This window comes from Orycteropus afer, unplaced genomic scaffold (assembly GCF_000298275.1).
Source record: "Orycteropus afer afer isolate SDZICR_OR568_19922 unplaced genomic scaffold, OryAfe1.0 scaffold00108, whole genome shotgun sequence".
Lineage (NCBI taxonomy): Eukaryota > Metazoa > Chordata > Mammalia > Tubulidentata > Orycteropodidae > Orycteropus > Orycteropus afer.
Window position 1 is genome coordinate 1,371,185 of NW_006921695.1, and position 6,254 is coordinate 1,377,438.

The window sequence follows — 6,254 nt, forward strand, 5'->3', positions numbered from 1 at the left end:
TGCCTTGAGCCAAGATCCATCTGACAACAGCTATGATATCCCTTGTTCCACGTCCTCTTCTGAATCCAGCTTGAACCTCTGGAAGTTCCCTGTCAATATACTGCTGCAAACATTTCTGCTCTTGCTACTTACTTAATCTTTAGAAAATATCAAATACATCAGTGCTTCTCAAATTTTATCACACATCAGAACAACAACTTAGAAGGTTTATTTTAAAATATAGATCACCAGATACCACTCCTTGAGTTTTATTATCAGTGGTTCTGAAGTGGGGCCCAAAAATTTGCATTTCTAACAAATTCACAGGTTCTGCTGATGCTGATGGTTCAGGTATGATATGCTGAGAACCACTAAAATATACAACAGAGATAAAAATGGTAACAGAAAACCAATAATTGACATAAAAATTGGAAAAGGGGTCAGAAATAATTCTATGGTATCAAATATCTACATGATGATGCATAATAAACCACACCAAACCCAATGCCTTCAAATCAATGATGACTCATAGTGACCCTATAGGAAAGAGTAGAACTGCCCCACAGAACTGCCTCATAGGGTTTCCAAGGCTGTAAATCTTTAAGGAAGCACACTGCTTCATCTTTCTTTCACAGAGCAACTGGTGAGTTTGAACCACCAACCTTCTGGTTAGCAGCCCAATGTTTTTAGGAGTCACCAGAGCTCCTTTGTTGCAAAATGGTTAGTATTAATTAAACCAGCCAATGTGGATAGCAAAAGAAGAGCAAGTCCTGTACACAATTTAAAAATGTCCAATAAGCTGTCCCTGAGGAAAATCATTTAACTGCCATTGTAGGCATTGTCAAAAGCATTAGAAAGAAGATAAATAAGAGAAATGTAAGTGTCAAATGGAAAAAGTATATCACGTACTACCTGGTTGGACTAGAGAAATAGGTGATTGCCCATGATCAAATAACAAAATTAACTCAGGAAAAAATTTCATTTGTGATGGTGAATTTCAACTTACCAGAGTGTCCACCATAGGTTTAATTTGTCAAGAAGCACCACAGAAATAAGACTGAGAGTTACTGGGCTGGCAGTTAAATTTCCCCAAAGAAAAAGAGAAAGGATAGGACAGTTATCATTGCAGAGCTAATTCTGTCCAACAAGGAAGAACTCATTGTTGAGACGTAACAAGAACCTGGAGTTTTGTGTCCACCCGAATATGAAGCCTTGAAATGGTCATGTGTAGGCAATCAGTTTTCAAAAATATTAGAAAAAGACAAATACATGATTCCTCAGTCTAAGTTTGTGGAAAGCAAGATGGCTCAAGAAAGTTGAAAAGCATTCAAAAATGAATGTCTGACAGAACTACAATTGCTGAGGGATTAAAGGAAAAAGCACGCAAACTAAATTATCTGATTAAGTCAAATTTAAGGACTTTTATAAAGGTTGTATAATGAGGTCTATGATGCAAGGATAATAAATGAAAAATGTCTCAAGAAGTTGGAGGCATGTGACTGAAGAAAAGAATATGGACAACCTTAATAAGCAGAGTAACTCATTAGTGTGTCAAAGTATTCAATAAATGAAGCGTTAACACAGAGAAGACAGACCCTAGCCAGTTATATTAACATTTCTATAAAACCAAGAAGAAACAAATAAGAAGAACAAGGAGAGCAAATATTGCCATTATAATGAGATGGCATAAGCCTTCATCTGCTTAGAGATAAATAAAATAAAATAAATGTCTTGATTGCCTGAATTTCTGGAGAAAAATCTACTATTTTAGAGAAAATTTCAAAATAATCCAAACTTTTAATAGTTGTTCAGCTGCCCCAACTTTTACCTCAAATCAAACCAAACTCATTGCCATAGAGTCAATTCCAACTCACAGAAAGCCCACTGGGTTTCCAAGGCTGTAAATCTTTACAGAAGCACATCATCTCATCTTTCTTTGGTAGAGCAGTTGATGGATTTGAACTGCAGACTTTTGTGTTAGCAGCCAAATGCCTTACCACTCTACCACCACAGCTCTTTAACTTTTACCTAACCCACTGCCATCAAGTCAATTCTGACCCATAGCAACCTGCATTAGGTTTCTAAGGCAGTAAATCTTGACAGTAGATTGCCTCATTCATCTTCCTTCCATGGAGCAGCTGGGAGGTTTGAACTGTCAACCTTCTAGCAGTCAAATGCTTTAGGCACTGTGCCACCAGAGCTCCCTTAACTTTTACCTAGTAGGTTATGTTGTTGTTGTTGTTGTTGTTTGCCATCGAGTCAGCCCCGACTCATAGCGATCCCTCCTTGGGTTTCCGAGGCAGTATCACTACGGAAGAAGGATTGCCCAACCTTCCTTCCGAGGAGTGGCTGGTGGGTTTGAACCGCCAGCCGTCTGGTTAGCAGGCAAGTGTCTTAGTCACTATGCTACCAGAGCTCCCTAGTAGGTTATAAATAATAGAAAAAATAATGAATGTTATACTATGATCAAATAAAATAAAGGTCACTTGATACCTGTTATCAATTTATTTTGTTTGGTACTTCTTGTTTATCAGAGGCACTGATGTTGTTCAGTCCTCTAACTGTAGTAGAAAATTATAGTAAAGCCAGAGAGGGAAATCAAACTGGCGGAATGTTCTCCTTAAACTATAATCTAAAATGGTATGAAGCGTGCACACTATCTTAAAGCAAAAGTAGAGTGGCAATGTCCAAGTATATGGTCAAAGGTTACTACAAACACCGTGCTTACAGGGGAGTCCCTGGATGGTAGAAATGGTTAATGTGCTCAGCTGCTAACGAAGAGGTTGGCTGTCTGAGTCCACCCACAGGCACCTTGGAAGAAAGGCTTGGTGATCTGAAAAATAAGCTACTGAAAACACTATGGGGCAAATTCTACTGTGACACATATGGGGTTACCATGAGTCAGAATCAACTCCAAACCAACTGGTTATTGGTTTGTGCTTCCATCTGGGAAGGCGAAAGTGACCCTCTGCAACCCCAAGAACCTCTTCCAACCTCCCCTGTCATTAAATGAATGTTAGCTTAAAGCTCCAAACAGATAACATGCTTATGAAAACAGCTGCGTTTAATGTGATCTATATTCTGACATGTGTTTAGCCAGAAAAAGTGAAATATACACACTCACCTATCACAGCATCTGCCTAAGCAAGTTGCTGGGATAATAACAAGGAACAGAGATATACAACAGTCTGACTGGCTCTGGAATTAAATTACTTGCCCTAAGAGAAAATTCAGGTCTAATGCTCGTTACCATACTTTAATTTCTAGAATTAAATTTAAATATGCATGACTTTAATTATCTACTGGGACACTATTAAAATATTATTATGATATTATAGATATTATGTTTTAATAATGCTATATCTTCAAAAAATGCCAACATTGCAATTTCTACTTCTACTTTTTATAAATAGTAGGAAATATTGAAAAGGAAAACAAAAATCATATATCCATCCTTTTTAAATGCTGGAAAGTTTGTTCTGTTTGATGACCTAGTTTTGAAAAGCTGACCACAGTGTGAGAAAAAGCAAAAAGGGAGCAACTTCTGGCAATGTGGAGGTGAGCATCAAAAAGGAATTTTCTAATAATTTCCTAATAATCAAAAAATAGCAACTCAGAATAAAATAAGCACTTAGTAACCTGGTGTAATATTCATATCACACACAGATTTTAACATCTGCCAATTTACAACAGATGGCTTTTACATCTCTTAAATACCAATTATAACAAACATTTCTAAGATGAGGGAATCATCTAAAACTGATGACCATCCCAGGAATATCTGAATTTTATAAAGATTGTCAAAGGGTCGAATAGATACTGCTATGAGGAAATAAATCTGTGATGATAAAATTTTATGTGTCAGCATGCAAGATTTTACTTTGGTGAAAGATAAACTACATCACAAAGGTGATCATCCTTCTATTTCTAACTGAAGCCTGACCTTGATATAATTCCCCTTTGGGAAAACTCACTGTAGAGAATAAATAATTTTGATCCACAAACCAAAACCAAACTCACTGCTGATGAGTCAATTCAAATCACAGCAACTCCTCCTTGGGTTTCTGAGATGGTATCACTATGGAAGTAGATTGCCCAATCTTCCTTCCAATAAGTGGCTGGTGAGTTTGAACTGCCAGCCTTCTGGTTAGCAGTCAAATGCCTTGGGCACAACAATTTTAATTCCTTTTTGTTAACTTACACCACTTGAGCTTATTTATTCTTTCAAAGTTTTTCAATGTTCTGTTGTTATCCATAAAGTCTTTTCAATTACATCATATGCATGCGAAAGCTGGACAATGAATAAAGGAGACAGAAGAATTGACGCATTTGAATCGTGGTGTAAGCAAAGAATATTAAGTATTAAATATACTATGGATTGCCAGAAGAATGATTAAATAAGTCTTAGAAGGAATAAAACCAGAGTGCTCCTTAGAAGTGAGGATTGTGAAACTTTGTCTTGCTTACTTTGGACACATCATCAAGAGAGACCAATCACTAGAAAAGTCATCATGTTTGGTAAAATAGAAGGTCATCAAAAATGAAGGAAATCCTCCAAAGCCACAATGGCCTCAAACATATCAAAGATCATAAAGATGGAAAATAATCGAACAATGGCTCATTCTGTTATATTCATAAGGTTGCCATGAGTCCAAGCCAACTTGCCAGCAACTGAAAACAATAACAAAAACATTCCTTCATAGTCTTGGTTAAGACTGACATTTTCCCTCCAGTAGGACAAAGCAGAAAGCAGAAAGCTATGGCTCCAGTGGTTATGTAAATGTGTATAATCAGGAGACCAAAATTACTGTGGTGATGAGGAGAGAGTGAAAACAGAACCGCTGACAGTTCCCCAAATGCGGCAACCAACCAGGAAATAGATCAGAGGGCCTGCTTGCCACGGGACCTCTGTGGTGTAGTGACGAAGGCATTTGATTGCTAACCAGAAGGCTGGTGGTTCAAACCCACCAGTCACTCCTTGGAAGGAAGGTTGGGCAATCTACTTTCGCAGAGATATTGCCTCAGAAACCTAAGGAGGGGTTGATATGAGTCGGATCTGACTCGATGACAGCAGTACGTTGTATCATGGTTTGCTTGCCACAGGAAGAGGTTCAGACACGTATGTGCTGTTCTGGAGATACAAAGAAAGACATCTCTGGGAGTGAGCATGAGAAAGAGAGAGGAAACACACACACATACACACAAAAATATTTTTAAAAGTAAACAGAATACTCTCCCACTCTTTAAGTTCATAGTACCGCCAGTTTATCCAGAGGAAAGTAGTGTCTGAAATTATTGCGGTTACAACAGGGAAATTGGCAGCTGCCAGGAAACATGAGAAAATGTAAAAGAAAGGAAACGTATTCTCTTCAGACCTGAGAAGGAAGAGCTAAGAAAGGAAAACCTAGCATCTCTCCAACCTAAGGCATTGTTAGAAGCAAATACAATAAGAGAAGACACTGTCTGATTCTACTGAAAACAGGCAAAACTCTCCACTGTTAGAATTCCCTGTGTGTTGTTTCCCTGTGTGTTGGGGAAAGGATGCAGTGACTGAAGGGAGACAGGAGAGAGGTATCTGGGGGCTGTCAAGGCTCTGTGTTTTGATCTGGCTAGAAGGCTATGTTCAGTTTTGAAAATGCATCAAGTTGTATACCCATGATATACATAAACTTACCATGTGTTGTTTGATATCTTCTTTTTTATGTATGTTGCAGTTCAGGGAAAAGGTTTAAAAAGGAGGAATCATTGGTAGGGCAATTTCTCTTGCCTTAAACACTCTCTTGGACTGGTTTAGAATAAGAGCTCTTAAGCAGGACAAACTATATTTCAGGGTCCTCATATCTGAAAAATATACCTCCATACCAAACCCCCACCCTCAGATGATGCAGGAATCATCAAAAGAAGATGGCAGGAATACACAGAGTCACTATACCAAAAAGAACTGGTTGATCTTCATCCATTTCAGGAAGAGGCATATGATCTAGAACCCATGGTACTGAAGGAGGAAGTTGAAGCTGCAATGAAAGAATTGGTGAAGAGCAAGGCTCCGGGAATTGATGGAATACCCATTGAGATATTTCAACAAAGGGATGCCCCATTGGAGGCACTCACTCAGTTATGCCAAGAGATTTGGAAGACAGCTACCTGGCCAACTGACTGGAAGAGATCCATATTTGTACCCATCCCAAAGAAAAGTGACCCCACAGGTTGTGGAAATTATAGAACAATGTCATTAATATCACACACAAGTAAGGTCTTACCGAAGACAATTAAAA

The 6,254-nt window shown here is 38.3% G+C and overlaps 1 protein-coding gene across 1 annotated transcript in view; it reads right to left on the bottom strand.

The window, feature by feature from the left end:
• Nucleotides 1–6,254, bottom strand: part of LOC103199254 (amyloid beta precursor protein) — a 347,436-nt gene that overhangs the window by 182,152 nt on the left and 159,030 nt on the right. The gene's annotated exons all lie outside the window — the stretch shown is intronic.